The sequence below is a fragment of the Podarcis vaucheri genome (genome assembly GCF_965113315.1).
Source record: "Podarcis vaucheri genome assembly, chromosome: 1".
Classification (NCBI taxonomy): Eukaryota; Metazoa; Chordata; class Lepidosauria; order Squamata; family Lacertidae; genus Podarcis; species Podarcis vaucheri.
In genome coordinates this window covers 73,414,514-73,438,299 of record NC_138759.1, presented here as the reverse complement: position 1 = coordinate 73,438,299, position 23,786 = coordinate 73,414,514, and the positions used below count along the sequence as shown (strand labels likewise).

The window sequence follows — 23,786 nt, the reverse complement described above, 5'->3', positions numbered from 1 at the left end:
TTAAACTGCAAATTTTCATGCAGATGTTTTTGTAGAAAAAGGTTCACAGATTAATGAGGAAGCAGCTGTAACAGATTTAAGGATGAACACATGCAAAAGTGGCACAGAATGGAAAAAGGCATGGATCATTTTTTTCATATCCTGGGTAACTAGTTGCTAGAGCAACTCAGTGGGTTGAGAAGAGCACTAACACCAGCTTCCTGGCAGGTGAGTCCGTGGAAGGAGGGTAGAAGGCAGCAAAAGCAACTCACCTGCTTGGAAGCCACCCCACCCAAGGAGCTGCTTCTCAGCTGAGCAGGAGATCTTCAACTGCAAAACTTTATGATAAAAATGTGCATTGTTTTCTTGTCATTATGAACATTTTACTGGACCAACATTTTAAGTATTTTTATTTTTTCTGGTTTCAAATTGCTTTTATTTGTTGTATCTTGTCAAGTCACTTTGAGACTTTTTCTTTTGGGTAAAGCATCTGATAAATGTAATAAATAGAGCTGGCATCCCGTCTGTCTCACGAGACAGTGGAAGAGTGTCCCTTTGGGGGTGAAGTCAAACTGCTGCAAGGTTACAGCACCTGCTGTGACTGTAGAGACTGATATGGGAGAGACACGTTTTGTTGCAGCTGGGGCAGATGAAAGCATCTTGTTGTGCTGTTCCAGGTGAACCATGGCATCTCCATGTAATAAATAAACAGATAATATTTGGGTAGTAGGGAAGGTCACCTAGAAATAGCTACTGCAAGAAGCTGTGTTGTTTCTGTCTAAGAAGACACCCCTCTCCACAAAAAAACAGTAAAGTCCTACTCTAGTAGTGGGAGTCCTGTCTTCTGCCCTAAGCCCTGATTCTACTGCATATACGGTTCAAGACTGCAATATCTGAAGAACTGCCTCTATATATATGAACCTATCCAGACCATGAGATCATCCTGAGACCCTTTTTTGTGTGTCTCCTCCATGAAAGATCCGGAGGGCAGCAACATGAGAATGGGCCTTTTCTGCAGTGGCTCCCCATTTGTGGAATGCTCTCCCAGGGAGGTTCAGCTGGCACCTTCATTATACAACATTAGGCACCAGGTGAAAACATTCCTCTTTAGCCAGGCTTTTGGCTGATTGACATCCAATGCCCTTTTAATGTGTTGCAGAAGTGGGGATTGTTGGGCTGTCTCTGTTTTTATTTTTATGATGTGTTTTGTATTTGTTATATTGTAATTTTATGTTGTGAACCGGCCTGAGATCTCCGGGTATAGGGCAGTATACAAACGTAATTTAAAAATTAAATATATAAATAAAGAAGAATAGAGTGTCATGCTTTCGGAGCTTGATTTTATGGCTATGCCTCTCAGGTAGAGAGGTGTAGTGCGCCTTGTATGCCGATCCCAGCGCAAGGTACCAGGATTACGCCCCCCCCAGCACATTAGCAGCAGTAATTTTTTTTTAAAAATGCCTCTGCTATGCCTGACACATTGTGTGTATGTATGTGTATATATATTCCCTGCATATATAGTGTTTATTAGCTACATTTCTTTCCAGTGCAACAGAATAGTAGATGTTCTTTGTTTGTTGTGCTCTCTTTTTGTTCATTCTTAAATCAATAAAATATTTAGTTGCAATCAAAATGTTTATTATAGGCAAACACCAAAGAATTCAGTAAAAAACACACACACCAATATAAGAAAACAAAAGCGGAGGAACACAAAGCAGCCCCCTACAGTGAGCAAATCTTACTCCCAGGTGCCTTCTTGACGCTAACCATAAAAGCTACGGAAATATTCATTATAAACTAGCAGATCTGTCAAGATCAAGCCAGGATTCCTGGAGTGAACAGCACAAAAGGCAAAATGAAAAGATATCTTTTTCTCTTTTTATATAGTTCTGGATATGCATATGGATAGTCTGCGTTGCATAAAAATTCAGGCTTTTGTGACTGTGCGGTTGCGGCTGTGTTTGTGTTTAAGCTAGGTGTAGATATGTGTTTCTAATAACAATATTCAAAAAAGCACACTGAATTATGGATATCAAAATAACTCCTCTCGCCTATAATGGAGCTGACATTAGGTTAGAATTTGGGTCAGTCCACCTGGGTTAATAATGCTGCTCTGACACAAAGACTTAAATGTATATTGTTAACACTAAGTGTTGCACTTACGTCTAGTCCACATGCCGGCTCAATTGGCTATTCTCTCACCATTTTTAACCTGCCGGGGGGGGGGAAACCACTCCTTCTAAGATCAGTTTGTATACGTGAACAAACGTCCTATACATCTTCACACTATAGTTGTATCAAACAGTTTTGCAAATTCACCTTTTCATGCTGTGACCAATTAAAATTAGGGTTGAGCTGAAAAGAAGAGCAGGGCTGGGTTGGTTTTTGCCCAGTTCTCACACTGATTATAAAATTTCCCCTTTTGGCGAAAGAAGTCCTCCCTGTTTGTCATCCTGTGCTGCAATGGAACTGCCACAAGGAAAGAGAAGCAAAGTCCACCTTGTCAAGGCAGCTGGGCTGACACTCCCTGTCATTGCAATGTACAGTGGTGTACCTCGGGTTAAGAACTTAATTCGTTCCAGAGGTCTGTTCTTAACCTGAAACTGTTCTTAACCTGAAGCACCACTTTAGCTAATGGGGCCTCCCACTGCCGCCGCACAATTTCTGTTTTCATCCTGAAGCAAAGTTCTTAACCCGAGGTACTATTTCTGGGTTAGCGGAGTCTGTAACCTGAAGTGTCTGTAATCTGAGGTACCACTGTACAAAATAAGGTTATTAATACCTGACTGCACTGGGAAGTTTTATTATATATCTGACTCTGTTTTATATATTTCAGCATAAATAACATCAATTCATATGTATTTTAATTATTGATATTGCCTATTTTGTAATGAATTGCAAAAGTTATACTGTTTGTATTAAAATGAATGTTTTTTTGGATCATCATAACACGTTCTGAGATGAATTCGTATTGGATTGTTCAGTGTAATGATGCATTTTTGCGGTTGTATTGCTACTGGATTACAAAACGTTTTGGGCATATTTATGTATAAAAGCAGCATACATATTGATATAATATAAACAACAACAAGAAGAACTTTTTTATGACAATTAATTCCAGTGCTTCTGAACACTGCCCACTCATCTGATGAGACTCTCCACACCTCATGAAAGAGGTAATTGTTTTATGCCTCCTTGTGAAAGTTGATAAAGATCTTTGGTGACATCTGGAGAGGGAATGGCACTTACACCTTAATAACTAATGTTACAAGGTGGCTGAGGGGCATAGGGATATTATCTCCTTCAACTTCAAAAATTCCCCACGCGTTCTCTGATCCTTTTTAAGCAGTCTCCACAGTCAGTATGAATCCTGGATTTTCCATGAGACTGTGGAGAGCAGCAAGAGGCTTGCTCTTTAAACAATTACTTTTGGGTGGGTGGTGGGGAGAATTTCTTTTCACTTATTTCTCTGTCAATGGTTAAAAAAATGGACAAATTATCGCAGCAACTTTACTAATCTTAGTTGGATAGGTGCCACTGGGTTTTCAGTTTCTGATTAACTTTCCTTTCAAATATTGGAACAAAAATTGAAATTACTGGAACAATGCCTAGGATATGGGACAATTACAAATGAGATATCTATGTGCAAGACACCATCAGGTCACAACCAATGCATGTGCCAAAAATCCTGAATGCTGCTCATCATGGAACATTTTAGATTCCAGAATAGTATACCTGATAGTCAGTAAACCAGTAAACAGAAATGTTACTCCCTAAAGATAACCATATATATATATATATATATATATATATATATATATATATGCACACACATACACACACATATATATACATATATATAAGCATATTTAATATTAATCAGTATCTGAGGTGGGAGGGAAATACTTAAGAACATCAAATACAAATCACCATCAAAAGAACTGTAGCATCAGTACACTGAACACGAAAACTAGTGATGTCAATTCACAAAATGAATAAGATGAGTCAAAGACTCAGGAGGAAGCCAATCAATTTGCCAATTTCATGTACAACCTTTTCCAGGTGTATGCCAGCTTAAATATATATCATACCATGTTCATGTGTAGAAGCATATTTTCCTCAACTCATACATTTCTTTTCACATACATTGCTAATCTGATTGTGTTTGGACATTCTGATGGTTATTTGATGCATGGAATTAGTTTTCCTGGGTCATTTGTACTTTCCAGGTTCCACTGGCTTAAGTGATCACCTTTGTCCCTTACATTAATTTCTAATCTTCTTCCCTGTACACCAACTCTTGTTCAGCCTACTTGACCATGAGAGTTATTAGGACATTTCTAAGCAAATTCAACTGACTAAATTCTGCTAAATTCTGCTTATTGATCAGACCTGTGTCCCTTCACATGTTATTGAACTGTAACTCAAATCAGTCCAAGCCAGCATGGCCAGTGGTCAGGGATAATGGAAGCTGTGGTCTAAAAACAGGCTCCCCACCCATTTTACAATAAATACCCCAGTAAGAATGCTTCTCCCAAGCGGTAACGGGAGTGGATTTTCATAAAGTCTCGTTTAGAAAAACCTGTCATTGTTCCATTATCATCTATGACTGGGGCTGTTGTATCTCTCAGTGGGGTCTGCCATGTTAACGATATAACTGTGTATTCCTCAGCAGGAGGCCACACCTCATGGAGACAGATTAAAATGAAAAGCTTCTTAGATGACATTACAATGAAGCAGTTTTACCACTATTTTGGTGAATTTCACTGTAGTTTACAAGCCAGAATTAAAAAAGCTAACTTACAAAGCCCTTAAATTAGTTAGCAGCATTAAGGGCGCGCTATTCTTAGCTGGTTTTGGTTAGTAAGAAATAAGAAACTGCCAGGTTAATAAGAAATATAGAATCAGTTAAGTCGTATCTTCTCTCAGATGTATGTACTGTATGTGACAGTTTGCATACATCACCGGAGAGTGATAGTTCCTATATATCAGGCTTACTTGTGTGTGGCTTACCAAGCCCACCATCTAGGAAGCCCATCAGAGGCTTGATAAATGTGCTGGCTTTGCTGCTTGCCTGTGACTGTAAAACGGTGATGGGTATCAGGTACAATAAATAGCTGGTGGGTTGCATGCTACATTGGGTATAATTCAACATCATGCTATTACAAATATTCCATCCACACAAGCATTCCAGCTTGCCATTTGAAATGACCCCCCTCCTCCCCTCCCCTGCATGTTCTTCTGGGAAGTCTCCCTACCCCCCACCAGATCCAAGGCCCATGAGCGGCAGACTATATGGGGCAGATCCCCATTGTGCAAACAGGGCTTCCACTAATGGGGCTCCTTAAGTGAATCCCACCTTCGATTCTTGGTAGACCACAAGTTGTATGGTACTATGCATGTTATAGTTTAGACCAGGGGTGGGAACTCCTAAGTGAAGCTAATCCCAGTGGGGCTCACTGTCACTACCAATCCACTGATAGGTGCTCACAGTAAGCTCTAACTGTTTCTTTGAAGCAGCATCCTTACTTGCCCCACACCTGACATCACATATGACTTCACTGAGCATGGTTGGGTTTTGTGGTTCAAACCTGGGCCTGTGGCAGGCATAATTAGATTCTTGAGTCAGAAGTTTCCCAAGCCTGCTGTAGACTCTCACTGGATGTTTCAGATGAAATCAGCACAGGACATTGGTAAAGCATTTTACTCTCCAGTGAGGTTAGGGTATTCTACTTGGAGTTACCTCATTTAATCCTCACAATTACCCAGCAAGCTTCGTGGAAAAGGAACTACAAGATGAAACAAATCTGCCTTTAGGTTTTGAACAATGACTTAGGTTTCTCTGCAAAGGCAACTCTCTTTCATTCCAGATAAGCTTACTGACAGTACGGAGTGCATTAGTAGCATGTGGCACAGCACTATTCAGGTTTATTGTCACAATTTAAGCACACAGACAGCATCTGTGAAAATGTGACTGAGCCATCAAGTAAGGTGCAGAATTGAAGTGAACCGTTATGCTAGCAACAAGAGATCAGCGATCATTTACAAAACAAAAACAGAATAAACAGTATGGACACTGATAGCCATTCACAAGCACTCTAGTTACAAATAGGAGTATTCCTGTTTACACTGTTGCTGTCTCTATGGCTGAATGTACAGTAGATGGAATACTCCTGGGTATGTTGGCACAATGTCTTGGACAGTTTGCAAATTTTCTTCTGCTGTGAATCTTGTCACCTTGCTTGACAAGATCTTCTTGCATTCTCATAATCTAACATAAATGCTCTTTGAGTGGTTTCTGCATCTGAGTAAATGTGCCTCAAGCAGAATGTAAGTCAAGACTCAGGGGCTGGGGTGTGGGAATGAAAGCTGCAGCAACTCTGCGTAACTTTTGTGTACAATATTTAGGCATAGCTGTCAACGTTTCCCTTTTTAAAAGGGAAATTCCCTTATTCCAAATAGGATTCCTTGCAAAAAAAGGGAAAAGTTGACAGCTATGTAATTTTGGTGGAAGGTGATTCTATGAATTAACAAAAAACCTCAAAACAAACAGCAAATGTATTATTTCTGTGACAGCAAATCTGTTGAAATGACATGTCCTTCTTTACTTTGCCAGGACAACATGAATGCAGAAAACAAGAAAGGAAACTTGTGAGCATTCCATGTAACTCAGGTGAAAGGTCGTAGTTCTAGTGACGTAGATGGTGGATTCAAGCCACCAAGGTAACCGTTTTCCATTTCAGATGAGAGATGGTGTTGTCCATCTTGTACAGGGCAAATTAAAAGCGACTTTATGTGAGGTCCTTGAATGAGGAAAATGCTTGACTTCCTAAGCCTAGAATCTGAATTTTATAGAAATAAAAATTTAAATCCAGTTTGCCAGCTGGGTCTTTCTGAGTGCAGATAACAGAAGCAAAGGGGCTAGATGGGTCAAGAAAGGGTCTTTACCATAGAAAAGAGACTCTGTCCTTGTAGAACTAGTGAAACTTCCAAATCTTCTCTGAAATCTAAGGAACCTACAAACAGCAAGTGCTTATTGCATATGGACTCTATGAGGCGGTCTGCATGTAGAGAACTTTGCAGCCACTGCACTCCTCCCCCCCCCCCCCGTTTCTGTTGCTGCTGCAAGCTAAGCCCTGGTTTGGCTGTGTTTCATCTATACCCAGGCTCATGGCTTTAATCCTCCTGACAATCCTTCAGCTACAATCCCAAGAACAAACCTTGGTTACAGTGTGTGTTTGGAGTCAGACAAATCACAAGCCTGTGTTCAGACAACATACCACGCCATGGCTTAGATCGCAGTAGCAACAGGACCAGAGAAAGAATAATACAGCTACAATCTCCTCTCCAGAAACCCCACACTGTGTGTTCACACTCAGTGATTGTATGGCTTAGCATTATGTGCAAACCAGCTCGGTGTCTTGATGGCTATGTGCTACGTCCAGGAATGGAGGCAGCATGGCTCTGAATACCAGTTGCTTGTGCACAACAATGAAGGGGAGTGTTACTTTTATGACTTGTTTGTGGGATTCCCAGAGGCATCTAGATGACCACTGTGGGAAATGGGATGTTGGACTAGGTAGCCTTTGGCTCTTCTTCTGTCTGTTCCTGCTCACACTTTGTGTTTCCCTCTTCCATAGGACTCACTGCCATTTGATGAGGGAGTGGTGGAGACACTCAAAGCAGCAAGTAAAGAATATGGCACTATTTCAGGGGCCAGGTTTGTCTCATTGCACAGTCAGCTGCCAGTTTCTACCCCCCACTGAACATCATTCAGATAAAACATTTTCTTTAAAAGACAGAAATGAGGTCCTTGCTGTCTTCCTCCTCCCCTCTTTTAAGTGACACAGACCTTAACTTTTCCCCATTGGATTAAGTTAAATTACTTTTCCATTGATACTCAACAGAATGAGGATAGAGGTTCTTCTGTTTAGTAAGTACAAGTAAGTAAGTAAGTACAAGATTTCAAAGTTCCAGAGCTATGCAAGTGAGCACTTGCATTGAAATGATCCATTCATAATAACAGAGAAGGAATATGTATTTCCCCCCCTCCCGTATGTCAACAATTGTGTGTACTTTTCATGAGACTCAGAAAAAAGGGGGGGAGAAAACTAGTGGACAGATTATTTGTTGGCTTAGTAGATTAGAATCGAGAGCTTCTGTAAATTAAAAACAAAAGCAGCTTTGGAATGTACTTTACTGTTTCTGGAAACAAAGATCATTCTTTTCTTTAGAATAATCAAAAATAAGAGTGTTTTTAGTCCCAATGCTTAGATTTACACTGCTCTGCACAATCTCTTCTACGAGATGTCAGAAATCACTATTTTTCATTTTTCTAGGAAATATTTATTTAGGTTTTGGTTGATTTGTGGTTCTTCTGGAAATTGTTTATGTTAACAAGGAAACTATCTCATTACAATCTTTTAAAAATGGTGCTTAATGTGAAAGTGAATGCATAACCCTGTAAACATTGTACAATAGCACCCATGTGGTTGCTTTTTTTTAATGGTTTGCTTACAGGTCTAACTTCATTAAAGTTTATGTTTTAATTATGCAAGATTTTCCTTGTAATTTATTACAAAAAGTGTGAACGCATTCTTAAGAGGTAACGTCTGTTCTTTTGAACTGATTAAACCCCTTGGGCTATAATACATCTCATTAAGCTGGTGACATAAAAAAGAGAGGATAATCTTTAGTAAAGAGTGGATTCAGGAAACAGTGCACTGTTGATAAGACAGTTGTAGGGCAAAAGTGAAGGTGCATGACTGCGGGATACCTGATGACAGTCCTGATTATGTCACAATATGTTTTTCAATTACTTCTTCTACACAATTTAAAAAAATGTACAACTTATCATGGCTCTCACACAAGAATGTAGCTTGTATGTAACTCGACTAGTGTGCTACAAATAATGGGTTGGGAACTACTGGTGCAGGGTTAATTTTGTCATTACAGTTTTAAGTAGTGGGATTACATACCAATTCAGACTACAGCATAGACTTTTCTCTCACGTCCCTAGAATTTAATTTGATTGTAACAAAACAAACCTACCTTAATCATTTCTTTCTTCCATCTGCTTGACCCTTAACATGGTGAGCAGTGAAGACAGCGCAGAACCACAGATGAGAGATTGGATATCATGAGATTTTCCCAGGGGCAGAATCTGTAACAATGATGAAAACCATGTAGCCACAGAATTGACTTTCTGATAACCATTCCCCACCCCCCACCCCATAAATTAAGCTAAGAAAATCTTGTTGACTCTAAGGTTTTGATTTTTTTAAAGTACTTTGCCAAAACCTGTACACCACTTTATTGAAAGTTTCCTTCTCCCATGTAAGAGGCCTTTGATTTTCTACATCATTCATAGGAACTTAAGGTTTTATTGCTGTGAGGCGGTTGAGGGAACGGTATGTATTTTTGTTTCTGTTAAACCTTTCTCCAGCTCTCTGTAGTCTCTTTGGCTGTCTACACTCCCTGATCTGAAATGAACAATGGGGAGAGTTATTCATGTCATCTTTCCCTAGGCTGTAATTGAAGTGCAGGGCACTGGGAAGGCTGGCTATCAAGGGCCTATGATTGGTGCGCTTGCTGGTTGGGTTTTTAAGGGAAGTCCTTTCTTATTTAAAAAAGTAAAAGGAAACAAACACTTTCTGCAAGGATTACCTACTTTAAAAGCAAAAAAAGGGGGGGAATGAAATGATGATGATGATAATAATAATAATAATAATAATAATAATAATAATAATAATAATATTTTGCTGTTATGCACATGGTGGGTAGCATTCCCAACTTCCAGGAAAACCCACTCCAAAACCTGGGGTTTCCAGAAAGTGTGGATGCCTGGGAAGGCTGACAAAAGCAGACCACTGGTAAAATAATTTGTAGAATGAACACAAACACTTCTCAGTCACCTCAAAAATGAGGTAAATGCAGCATAAATCATGTATTCCCACCTGTGAGAATTCTACTGGTATTCTCTCTGGTAATTTTTGAATGTGATTCTTTTGCTTATTAATTGACAGGTAAAAGAAAAAAAGAAAACAACCCACAAGCTTATCAACATTTTTTTTTAATGCACTCAACTGTATACTCAAGTTTCAACTCTATAAGCAATGCAATTGTGGAAGGTTGCATCAAAGTTTTAAATCCAAAGAACAATTTAATCCAGGCTATGACTGCGGGAGGCAGTGAAAGACAGGAGTGCCTGGCGTGCTCTGGTCCATGGGGTCACGAAGAGTCGGACACGACTAAACGACAACAACAAATGGCATTAAATCTTTTCCCCATAGTTGAATTAACAGCTGAACAACAGGCTAGGATCAAACAAGAAACCTGTTAAAATGTTTATATCAAGAAAAGCTACGCCTGTTGAACATCTGCCCGTTACACTGCTGTATACGAGCCTCACCAGAGGTATAAAAAGTTGGTCCATCCGCTGCTCGCTATTTGCTTTCCTTCTATTATGTCCCATTCTATGCAACTGCATTTTCTACCTGCTAATGCAGCAGTAATGTTGTTCTTGTCTGTGCTGTTGGATGACTATTTGGTAAGAGCTGTAGTGACAGTGGGAGAAACTGACCGTGCTTTATTCTTGCCAGCAAATTTCAAAGAATGGTTGTGGTTCTTATATCAAAAAGTGCAACTTTGAAAAAGTGGCCCTTAAATGGGAGCTGAATCAAATTTATCCACTATCCTTAGTCTCTACACATACAAACTATTTAAATGTCTTTAAATATCAGAACAGGCACTATCTCTGTTGCCTTTTCAGTGCCTACTAAGACTTTCCTCTTTCAAAAAGTCTTTTAAGTTGAGCTCTTTCCCAGTCTGCATCTATAATGGAATTGTTTTTAATGTTTTAATAAAGTTTTATCAGTTATTGCTTACTATCCTGGGCCCTTTTGGGCTGAAGGGCAGGATATAAATTAAATAAAATTGCAGAGGTTCTTAAACTTTTTACCTTCAAGGCCTGGTTGAGAGGTGGCCTAAATACTTAGGCCCACCAGTCACAAAATGGTCGAGCAAAGGCAACTGGTCACAAAATGGTGGCAGTCATCAGCATTTTAATGGGTATCAGAAGAAAGTGGTGTCAGTTAATCTTTGGAAATGGCTAAACTCTTTACTACAGCATTTTCCTTGTAGCAAGGAGTCCTGCATCTCAGCTCTCCTCACTCTAAGTACAGTGGTAGTACTTAATTCGTTCTGGAGGTCCATTCTTAACCTGAAACTGTTCTTAACCTGAAGCACCACTTTAGCTAATGGGGCCTCCTGCTGCCACCGCACCACCACCACACGCTTTCTGTTCTCACCCTGAAGCAAAGTTCTTAACCTGAAGCACTATTTCTGGGTTAGCGGAGTCCGTAACCTGAAGCGTATGTAACCTAAAGCGTATGTAACCTGAGGTACCACTGTACAGGCATTTGCTCTGGAGGTATTGTGATTCAGCCTCCCCATTTTAGGCAGAATTTGCTGATCTAGAGGCTCTAATTCGAAAATACTTTTTCTTTTAATATTTTTCACTTCCTAACCCCACATGCCCTTCAAAGTATTTTTACCCATGTCCTGTAATTTCTGCTCCCATTCTCCTATCACACACATATTGTAATTTATTCCCCACTGACAAGCCCCCCCCAAAAAAAAACACTTCAGGTTTTCTTTTCATTCCTCCTTTCCAGTCCTTTTACAACCACTTCTTCCTATTTTAAGCACTTTTCTCTCTTACACCCTTCCTCACCATTTCCAGTTTATTAAGCAAGTTAGTAAATATTGACCTTTTCTTGCTTGTTCTAATTTCCTTCAGTAATTCCTCTGGTCCTTTCTCTTCAGAGGAAGGAGACATTCTCTTTCCCCGCCCCTTTTACTCAACTTACAAACCCTTGCAGGTGCTGCTGCTGATCCAGCCAAAAGCCTGTCATAGCTAGGAGGTGGGGTACTGAGGAGGCAATGGTCAGGGTATGGCCCCGAGATCCCCCTAAAAGTGCCCCATGATCCAAGGGCCACCGATTGAGAAGCACTGCACGCAGTGCCGGATTTACATGTAAGCTAAACAAGCTATAGCTTAGGGCCCCACTATCTTGCCCCCCCCATAAAGAAAAAAAACCCCTGGATATCCATTTCCAAAATATAAGATAAAAAAAAACCTACACACAGCAACAGTGTTTTGTGTGGTGTAGGCTCCTATGATGTAAGCAATGGGCCCCGCCTGCTAGCCTGCTCCCTAAAATATCACTGGTTAGATACCTATTAGGTCCACAAATTAACATATAGCATATATTCAACACAAAAAACAGCAACAATTTGTTGCTGACAAAGGACAGCTGAACATATTAAGGGCCCAATTACCTTCAGTAGCTTAGGGCCTCATCAAACCTAAATCCGGCCCTGACTGCTCTGTTGCATACACAAATCCTTGCTAGAAATACTGAACACCCTCCTGTTAACACACACTCTTTCTGCACAATTCCCAACCCCTTTGTAAAATCATACCTCAACTGGATAGCACCCTTGTTCCCTTGGGGGGCTCCAAAGGACTGCTTGCTCAGAAAAGTGGGGAAAGATCAGTGCAGAACAGGCAATCCAGGAACAGGCCTCTGATTGGCTCAGATGAAAATTCATGCACCTGATGGTCAGACAGGCAGATAATTCAGAAGGGCAGCCAAAATCCTAAATTACTTAATTGGCTCATAAGGAGTACTCCTATTGGCTAGTGGTACTGATCAGAGTCAGATAACTGAAGGACAAAGGAACCTCCCCAGCCTTGCTTAACCCTTTCCTATCAATATGTGAGAGTTGTTACTTTCACCTAGGTGAGAGGGAAGGGAACAGCTCTCTGTAGTGAGATTTTGTGATTAGCTGTAATGTGAAGACAGTAGCCTGGCCACCACAGGAGATGGGCAGAAACAACTCCAGGAAGTTAGACATCTTAGTAAGTGGAAATTTAAGGATATGAGTTTAGGGTGACAGGATAGAGGCTGAGCTATGGTTTGGGATGCTGGTTTTTATTGGGGTGGGGGCAGATTACTAATCTGCTGAACAGACAAAGTATCTGCATGAAGTCTGAGCTCAAAGGGCTGGAGCAGGCAAGCAAATTTGTAAGTAGTGCATGAGTGTTACTATATCTGAAAAAACTGCTAGTGAGAAAAATAGGGTAAAATGATAAAGGCGAGAGCCATTGTTTGTAACCACCTAGTTCAGACCCCAAATTTGTTTAGATTGTAACGCCCTTCTGTTCTGTGTTATTAATGGAGTGCTTGGAAAATAATATGAACTGCACATGCAGGTGTAGGTATTATTCAGCAGACGAGACTGCCATAGCCAGTTGCTACTTACTTGCATGTGGGACTAAGTAAGAGGGTTAGGACAGCAGTCAAGAAGAGAAACTTAACGACACAGAGGGAAGTCACACGTTAAGGGAACAGCTACCAGGAAGTGATTCAGTACAGAAAGTACAGAGGAAGAGTATGAGGGAGTTAGGAGTTAAAGAAAGCTTGTTTAAATAAAATATTTTGTTTTATAGTACTCCTACCTGATCCTTAGTGATAATTATCACCACTTGAAACATGCACAGGGTTGTTTAATGTGAACTCCAAGCTGTTGTGAACTACAAGACCAAAACATGTAACCTTCTCGATTTGGTAAATTTTCTCTCTTGTTTCTTGCAAATGTTTAATGTAGTTATCTCCTTTCCAGATCTAATATACTTTGTTTCTGGGTGTGCATGCTTTGGGCAGAGTACACACATTTTATTTTAGCACCAACAGTCTGAGTATTTCTATTTTCTATGTAGTCCAGATGCACTCCAAATCTGCACCTAGTGAGAACTGGTTTCATTCTGCAGAATATGTTTGAGTGCAAGCTAGAATCTCTTCTTTGGCAAGTCCATATATGTCCTAGATCAGGCATGTCCAAAGTCCATTTTGGGCCCGCCTGTTATTTTAATCTGGCCCCTGTGGCAGTTTATTACCTAGGGTAAAATCCTAAAAAAAACCTCAACAACTACAACCCTTAAAAAAGCTCAATAACTTCAATCCTTAAAAAAAGCTGGCCCTCTTTGAAAAAAGTTTGGACACCACTGCCCTAGATGAATGTTTTGGACATATAGGAAATAGTTGATTTCTTTTCTATACTATTTCAGCCAGTCCAGGATATGCAGCTGTCCATTCCTGAACAAGGAGGGGGGCATTATTCCCAGCTGCTGTACTTAAGACAGTTGAGTTACCAAGGCCACCAAGTTAGGTTTCAGTTTGCCTTTTTATTTAGAGTGATTTTAATTCTATTCTGGGGTTGCTGTGGGTTTTGTATATCTTGGCACTGCAATATGTTCTAGGGGAAATCCTACAAGCCTCGTTAAGAAGCCTGACCACATCATACCCTCTTTTGGCACAATGTACACTACCAGTTTTCTTGGCTCTAGTATGTAAATCTCTTTTGATAGAAGGATTTCCATTTCCACATGTCAGCGAAATGAGCCCATGGACACCCAGATCTTTTGGTGTGTTTCTTGTAGCTTATTCAGAACTTGAATGCTGGAAGCTAAACTTATAAATTGTGCTCTCTCAAGAAAAATGGAATGATACTCAAAATAAATGATAAGAAGTTCTCAGCACTGATGAGCTGATGTTTCCTCATAGTTCCTCATAGTATATTGCTCCTGATAATATCTCTAACTTTCTTCCAGATACCATCAGCCACAGCCAGCTTGGCCAGTGGTCAGGGATGGTGGCAGCCTAACAACATCTAGAAGACAGCATGTTGGTTACCTCATTTCTATGACTTAGAAATATGGTGGGTACAATCCAGAAAAAAGTTAGTAGGGAGTAAGTCCCTTTTTTAAAAAAAAGGTATTGACTATTCTCGATTAATATTGCTGGGTTTTGCCCAGTGCCTCTGATATCCTAGAACTAAGTTGAACTGAAGGGTCTGAGTGTCACAAACATTTCCCCCCACCTTCTTTTGGGTGGTTGAAAACAGGGGTCACTTTTTTAAAAAAAGGTTTACAGCTGAGGTATCTCAAATGTTTTAAAATCTTGAGACAGTTATGTGCATCAGTGCACAGCAACAGATCTTTAAGTATTCTAATATGAACTAGCATACGCATTAGTGTACAGCAACAGGCTTAAAGAAAAGAGGCCATTAATGAGCATTAGCGCACAGGGCAGGATTTTAAAAGAGCCTTTTACGTTCTGCAATTGTTTTTAAAGCCAGGCATTAATCAGTACATCAGTGCACAGCAAGGGTGTTTAAAAAAATTCTGCTAATGTGCAGCAGAATGTGCAACAGCACACAACAACAACAAGGCTGCAATAAAAAATGTGGGCCATGTTCTCTCATAGATACTGCTACTACCAAACATCGACAACAGACGCAAATGCAGTGGCTGCAAAGAGAAACCAGTTATGAAAAACCAGAGGATTTTCACAAACCTTTTCAAGTCCTGGAAAGACTGTTTTCACACTAAGCCATTGTCAAATCTGCCCCCTGTTAATTGACCCATCCACAGTTCTCACAACCTCAGCCTCTGGTTCAATTTTTATTTTTACTAACTTAAGATGGGTACATAACAATGTTAATTGTGGGAAAACATTATTTTTGTTACCCTTTGAACTCAGTGTTTCTTTTTAACCTATTCTCAATTAACACATTTTCTCTCTCGTTGCATTCCATAGCACACACTGAATTCAATTTCCACACTACCACACACCTGTCTGTTATGCATCTCTCTGCTCCCTATTTGTTTTGTCTTCTGCCAAAAAGCAGATTATAGACTGCTTTTCTGTTTTAATTATGGCACACTCTAAAACAGTTTGTACTGGATTGGAGCTAAAATTTCTCAGAAGATATTACTCTAAGAAATATCCACAGGAAAAGAAAGGTTATGTTGCAGAATTTTATCTTAATAGTCTCTGCTATCCTCTCTCTCTCTCTCTCTCTCTCTCTCCCCCCCCCCCCGTTATGGCTGCAATTCCCACCCCCTGAAATGATGCTGAGTTGCGGGCATTGTGAAGGCTGTAAATTGGCAGCCAGTTGCTGTTCTTGCCATTTTGGGATACAGCAGCTAAGAGGGAATAAGAAAGATGCTTCGCTCCTGCAACTGGTGGTGGTTACTCCCCTCCCTTCTTGAGAAACTGGAAATTTCTCCTCCCCAAGCTAGGAAAATTGGGTGAAATTCTCTCTTCCCTTCCCCTATCCCCAATATCTCGTCCCACAAATAAGGTATAGGATTTTGAGCAGCCATTTGTGCACAGCTCTAGCATGTGTTCCAGGTGGTGTTAAGAACCAATCGGGAGCAATATAAAACAAATAACTTTATTCAACTCCAAACTTGCTCTCATGCTCTCTCTCTGTACTCTCACTTCCTGGTAGATGTATGCTTAATCTGTGCCTTTCCCCCCTTTGGGTCACTAGGTTTCTCGTCCTAGGAGGAGGATGAACCAGCAACTGGAGCTGCACCGGCCCCAACCACAAGGATGTCTCGTCCATAGGTAAGTCTCGGGGTGCCCCCTCACCTCAGCACCCTGTGCAGGGAAACCACATGTAACTGCCCTAAATCTGGTGCTGAATTAGTTCCACATACATTGGTGCAATATATTCAGGAATGGTTCCATATTAATAAATAATAATGATAACTTACTACACTTTGTGTTATCTTTAACATATAATGTAAGACCTCTCAGAATATAACTTATTCAATCCCTTCTATATATTTTATAGACAACAACAGTATTCCATTCATCATTTTGTCACTAACTTTCAGATATGCGTGTTGTCCTTATTTTACAATCGGGTGTTTGAGCCCCTGTAGATATAAAAAGAGGAGGGCCGGGGATGTCACATTCTGCCATCCTCTTTCTGCATATGATTATTATTATTACAGCAGATAGTACAGAACAGGCACCCCCAAACTCGGCCCTCCAGATGTTTTGGGACTACAACTCCCACCATCCTTAGCTAACAGGACTAGTGGTCAGGGATGATGGGAGTTCTAGTGCCAAAACATCTGGAGGGCCGAGTTTAGGGATGCCTGGTATAGAGCTATTTAAATTAAGCTATTTTGGATTGAACCAACCATAGAACCCTCATAATTCCCCTCCTTTTCAGAATCTGAAACCATTTTAAGGGTTGTAGTCATGAAACTTCCTGGTGTACAGATCCTGCTGCTCATGAACATATGGAAAAGATACTGAAAAAACAAGATATCTCTATTCTCTAGTGTTGTGAAGACTTACATGAATATGCGAAGACTTACATGACTACCAGAACAGGTTCAAATGCTTGGATAAAACTTCATTATTAAAAGACCCTGCATCCTTTTCACTATAACGGAAGCATTTCATGGAACCTTTTGTGATCCACCTGTAAGACTCATTGCAGAATTACTGCCTTGCCTTTTGAAGTCAAATTGCTGTTCGTAGTTAAGGGCAGCTCTACTTGTAAAAATCCATGCTTGCTGGTCTAGGCCCAGTAAGTTACTTAGTGCTATCAATTATTATCACATCCTATATGTATAATTTCTGTGTCTATCAGAATTAATCTCACTTTTCCTCTTAATAGGGAGAGATTTTTTTTCTTTTCCAAATCTCTCTGCGTGTTTTGAATTGTAGGATAAGCGAAGCACTGTGATATAGAAAATAAGTCACCTAACTTGAGACAGCATAGTTTAAAAATTAATACAGCAAACACTCAGCGTTACAAGCACCAGATTGCCATAACATATCTCATTTGTGTAGTTCTGGTCTTGGTTCCAGTTATTTTTCAGAATTTTGCAAAATTAATATTTAATTCACACCACCATTGATTCCGCAGTCCAAGGCGCATTTAACATAGGGGTAAGTTAGCTCAAAATTGCAAGGATTTACTCTTGAGTAAACATGCACAGGGCCCAGCTATGTTTGACTGTCTTTTGGTTTCAAGCAGTTAAAGAAAAAGAAAAAAGAAACTTACTGCTTCAGGTAAAATATTACTTCCTAAATCAAACCATAGCCAAGTGCACTGTTAAGACATTTAGAAAGTTCCTAAACGATTTCCATGTTCAGAAATATTTTATGTAGTCTATTCAGTTACATTCTTGGAATAGTACATAATTGCTTTCCTGGGCTGATGTTGATGCAAATACTCCACCCCACACAACCCGCTTTTCTATCGGCGAGGTAATTCTGTGTCCTGATATTAAGAACAGATACTGCTTTTGAATAGGACATTGTTTTGTGGCCAGATCAGTAGCAGCTACCTCCTGTTTCCTCCTTGCAGTTTCCATTCAAGATTTGAACAACATAACAGGACAAAAGGGAGACAGAATTTTGAGTGCTAGCAGACCTGTGTGGATTGTGATTTGCTTTACTCTCAGCAATGTTCATTAATTCTTCTACTACCATCAGATGTGTGTGTGTATTTCACAGTAACTAGCAAAGAATTACCATTTGTTGATGTCAGCCTCTGTCCTTTATTTTAATGAGAATGCCAGCTCTAAATCCCCTCTGATCACTTTTATTTCTTACTGGGACTAAATAAGGATATTCCCAGTGGTGTATTAATCTCGGTTGGCACGGTTTTAATCAACTGATCTCAAAGAGGCTATGGACTCACAAGCAGCTTGCCACCCACTTGGGCTCTTTCTACACTAATAGGGTTGACTATGTTACATAGAATGTCTGCTGCTCACACTGTAATTTAAGCCAAGCTGTGTTTTAAAAAAACAAAAATCACGCTCTCTCTGCAGGCACAGAGAAAGTTGTCTTTTTGTTTTGTTTCATAGCATCGAGGCTGAAGAACAGAACCAGCAGTAGCACACCAAGGGCTTTAAAAACACATTTAGTACCAGTTGAAAAATTGCATAGCAATTAAGTCTATCCCCCCCACCCCACTTCAATCCTTTCGGAGAGAAAGTCTTTATGTTTTGCCATAGGTTTTCAAATCTTTGTTGAAATTGCCAGGGTGAAGGAGGAAACAATTACAGGATGCTGGCTTTCAAAGTGTCTGGGATTGCCAAATAAGTTTATCTTTTTTTTTCTCATTGTGGATAAAAACATGCTAAACCTTAAACCAAATTGTTAAACTGAAACGCATGGGAGTTGCCAACCTCTCCCTCTGCTTTTTTCTTTTACGCTGGGTTTGTTTGGATGGGTTTTCCATAGCCCTCTTTTTGCCAGTGACGACTTTTGAAGATAGTATGTTTTGAATTTGCTGAGAGATCTACTGCTCTGTGCTCAGTTTTCGGGGCTTTTAGAAAGCATTCAGTAATGCCCATTTGGTTATAAGAAAAAATTATGAGCTGACAGGTTAAATATAATTATAGTGGGTATTCCGTACAAGAAGAAAGAGGTGCCTTTTAAAGCCATCTCGGCAATCTGTTTGCACTCGTTTCATTCATAGAAATAGGTTTTCTGAGGGGGGTGGGTAGTGGTAGCAAGGGGGCATGTGTTCTAAAAAAAAAGTTTCTTAAGGCTTAATGCAAATTTGAAAAAGTTGCAGAGATTTTATACGATGAAGGCAATGGCATTTACATTAGTATTTGGTTGTTACAACTTTCACGGTGTATGTGTAACAGCCTGAAATCCAGAAAAGCTGGAAATCCGTAAAAGCTGGATTTTGAGAAGGGATCAAAGGAAGTCATACATAGCCATAGTGGCTTCTGTTCAAACTATTCCAAGCCCAGGTCTGGTTAAATTTACTTGTGGCTAGATCCCAGTGAAAGGAATGGAGCAAGTTAGCCATGACTGGCTTAGGTGACATTGCTTTCAATGGGACTCACAGCACTATCTTATAATATGTTTACTTGGGGCTTCCTTACAGGTAATGTACAGACAAATTTCTCATGTTAGTTAACTTTAGTTAATGGGGCCTTCTGCTGCCACCGTGCAATTTCTGTTCTCATCCTGAAGCAAAGCTTTTAACCCAAGGTATATTTCTGGGTTAGCAGAGTCTGTAACCTGAAGTGTCTGTAACCCGAGGTACCACTGTACACACAAAATATATGGAATAGCCAGTATTTGTTTTTTGCAGGGGCGGGATCCAGTACTTCTGGCATTCCAGTAGTGCAGTTGAGGGGTTCCACGGGGTTGAAGTAGTTGACCCTTAGGAATCCCTTCTAATTTTTCGATTTCTCAAAGCCAGGTGGCCTCCCTCTCCCTGTCCTTGTATTACCTGGGGCACTTGCCGCACTGGCTCCAGGGACTTCAGCGCTTCCTGCACCTGCCCTGCCACAACCATCGTGAATGCCACAAGTGAGGTGACCAGGGCGCACATAGCCAGCAGCAGAGTGCAGCGCGTGGCAGGGAAAGCATGTCACATGCTGTGGCAGCCAGGCTCTGGTGGGGCTTTGCTCATGTCATGGCTCCCCATGTGGTTGAGTGTCTCTGGGGTGGGGAGGTGTTGGTACTGCGTATTGTTGAATACCACCAGAAAAAAAGCCCTGGGGATAACCATTGTTGCACACATCAAGGGAATTCCACGTTTCTTTTAAAATGCTACTTCATGCTTCTTGCAATTGATGAAAATAACTACTACGCACAGTCCATTTGTGGGAAACAGACTAATGACCTTATTAATTGCTGGGTGGTAGATAATTTATATATTATGTGTGAAATTTATTTTTCATTAAATCAGGCCTAAAGATGCTTATATGGATTTGACTGGAGTTTAGTAAGCAGCACATGTTTGGAATGATATAAATGTTTTAACTATTGCTTTAAAAAAACCAACAAAAAACCAATGAAGCAATGTGGAAGACTCTGAAAGTTATACCAGACATCTGATTTTGTGTTTAATTTTCTTTTAAAAACAGCTGGAAAAAAATCAAAATGTCTCCTGACTTGTACCCCAGGCATATGCCATTATCAAGACTGATATCAGTTCTGCATATGAAAGCTATATGTTTGAGACTACGTGAGAACTTTCAAATATCTCTTTTGCCATATGTTGAAGTGGTGCATACAAGCTTGGAGCGTAACCAGTCATTACTCATGAGTATACCTATGTGATCTGCAAGTGGAATATCTGCACGCTGTTTCTTTTTAAAAAATGACTTCCTAGTAAATGAGTCTCGTGAATGGATACTGTTGACAAAGAGTTGCTATTTTAATGAAGTCATTAGTCTCTTAAGTAATAGCATTGCATGGAACAGTTCTGGTCTGTTTGCCAAGGTGACAGCTTTCAACCGTATATATAGTCGCAAACTACAAAGCTCATCTTGCAGTACAACATGGAATGAAACATGTGTGCAAAAACATCCATTGCCTTGCTGACAATTTCATTTCCAAGAAGGTGGAAGAAGCAAAAGGGGATCATCGATCTTGGACCTGGTCCTCACCAATAGGGAGGAAGTGATCAACTAAGTGGAAGTACTTGGAAACTTGGGAGAAAGTGATCATGTTCTCCTGGGTTTCAGGATAACAGAGGCAAGGAAAAACTGAGTGTAGTTGGACACACACTCTGGACTTTTAAGAAGGCCAATTTCGAAAAGCTGAAGTAGCTACTGGGTGTCATCCCATGGTCAGAAATACTCAAAAAGATGGGAGTCCAAGAAGGATGGGAGTTTCTAAAAGGAGAAATATTGAAGGCCCAAATGGAGGCAATTCCAACAAAAAAGAAAAGTGGGAGGCATCTAAGGAAACCGGTATGGCTGCATAAGGAGCTTACAGATGAGCTGAGAGTTAAGAAGGGCGTGTATAAGAAATGGAAGAAAGGGGAAATCACAAAGGAGGAGTATACACGAGTAGCCAACAGTTGCAGGGGGAAAGTCAGGCTGGCTAAAGCTCAGAATGAGCTCGGGCTTGCAAGAGAGGTGAGAAATAATAAAAAAGGCTTCTTTGGCTATGTCCGAAGTAAGAGGAAGAACAAGGAAGTGGTAGGTCCTCTGTATGGACAAGACGGGGTGACAGATACTATTGGGTGACAGAGAGAAGGCAGAACTACTCAACACCTACTTTGCCTCTGTCTTCACTCAAAAGGAAAGCAATGCTCAGCCTGGTGATAACAGAATAATGAATGTAAGGAGGGAGCTGCGGCCCAAGATAGGAAAAGTGGTAGTAAGGGAACACCTAGCTACTCTAAATGAATTCAAATCTCCAGGACCTGATGAGCTGCATCCAAGGAGCTTGCGGATGTAATTTGAGAAATCTTGGAGAACAGGTGAGGTCTCTACAAACTGGAGGCAGGCAAATGTTGTCCCCATTTTCAAAAAGGGGACAAAGGAAGACCCAAGTTATTATTGACTGGTGAGCTTGACATTGATACCACGGAAGGTCCTAGAATAGATAATTCAACAGGCGGTCTGTGAGCATTTAGAAAAGGATGCTGTGATTACTAAGACCCAGCATGGGTCTCAAAAAGAAGTCATGTCATACTAATCTGATTTTTTAAAAAAATGGATTTACAAACTTGGTGGATCAGGGAAATTCTGTGTCCTGGGCCTGTTGTTTGTTCAACATATTTATAAATGACTTGGATGAAGGAATTTGCAGATGACACACCAAACTGGGAGGGGTAGCTGAGGCTGCAGAAGACAGAATCAAAATTCAAAATGACCTTAACAGATTGGAGAAATGGGCACAAGCTAACAAAATGAATTTCAATAGGGACAGATGTAAGGTTCTGCACTTAGGTAGGAAGAACCAGATCCACAAATATAGCATGGAGGATACCTGACATACTATCAGTACACGTGAAAAGGATCTAGGGGTCTTGGTGGATTGCAAGCTTAACATGAGTCAACAGTGTGATGCAGCAGCAAAAAAGGTGAATGCCATTCTAGGCTGCATCAGGAGAAGTATAGTGTTCAGATCAAGGGGAGTAATAGTTCCACTCTATTCTGCCTTGGTCAGACCACACCTGGAATACTGTGTCCAGTTTTGGGTGCCACAATTTAAGAAGGAGGTTGACAAGCTGGAACGTGTGCAGAGGAGAGCAACCAAGATTATCTGTGTCTGTCAGTTACACATACACACCCCTTCCCATGTTTTCTGTGGTCTTGAAATGTGTTCTGGGACTACATTAAAACATACCTCTTTCCTTAGGTAGTGCTTGCCTGCATGAATGCTTAACTATGACTCCCCCACCCCCACCCCACAACTTTAAACAATTTCTGAATAATGTTTCTTTGCTAACCCTAATGATAAGACAAAGAAGCATGCATTGAATTTAAATGAAAATTGAAAACAGATGTCAGGAAGTATTTTTTCATCTTGAATGTGTAGAATGATCGGCCAGGTAAGGCAAGTGCTTTTTCTCATTTAGGAAATAATTAGATGGCCCATCATAGACAAAATGACTTTCCCAATTTCCCTTTTCTCTAATTTTGGTACATTTTTCTTACATCTCAGTAGCAACTCACTTTTTTCCCAACTGGAAGGTTCATCATCTGCACGTGGACTTAGAAGAACAAATGAACTACTAACTGCTAAGTGAATTTCTAGCTTTAGCATGTATTATGTGTCACATCACCAGCCATTATTTTTAAAGGAGAGAATAAGGTTCCCATTGTTACCTTGATATCCTAGGCTGTGTAACCAAAATCAGACTAAGAAAATGTACACTGGGTAATTTTACTTTGCATTTTGAAAAAGAAACATAACCACTTTTTACTTTCTAAATATATATTTAAAATCCAGATATGGTTACATCAAGAAACGAGTTGACAACTGAAAAGATATTAGAACTTACTCGTGCAGTCTAATCTACAAGTTTGGTAAACAGGATACTCAGAATTAAGTGGAATAGTGCCCCATTTCTGAACATCACCCTATTGAGATGCCAGTTTATGTCAGCATAAGGCTCATAAGCAGTTGTGCAAGGAAAAGAGTTAATAATATACT

General features: G+C 40.2%; 1 long non-coding RNA gene across 4 annotated transcripts in view; it reads right to left on the bottom strand.

Annotated features, from left to right (window-relative positions):
• The window catches only part of LOC309516907, an 87,135-nt gene extending 74,349 nt beyond the window's left edge, over nucleotides 1-12,786 (bottom strand). The window contains exons 1-2 of one of the 4 annotated variants that reach the window (XR_014213060.1): nucleotides 12,466-12,786; nucleotides 9,031-9,142 (exon numbers count right to left, since the gene is read on the bottom strand). This is a non-coding gene — a long non-coding RNA (uncharacterized lncRNA). The remainder of the gene's footprint in view (nucleotides 1-9,030; nucleotides 9,143-12,465) is intronic. The other 3 variants (XR_014213061.1, XR_014213062.1, XR_014213063.1) reach the window with 3 other exon arrangements.
• Between the last annotated feature and the right edge of the window lie 11,000 nt (nucleotides 12,787-23,786).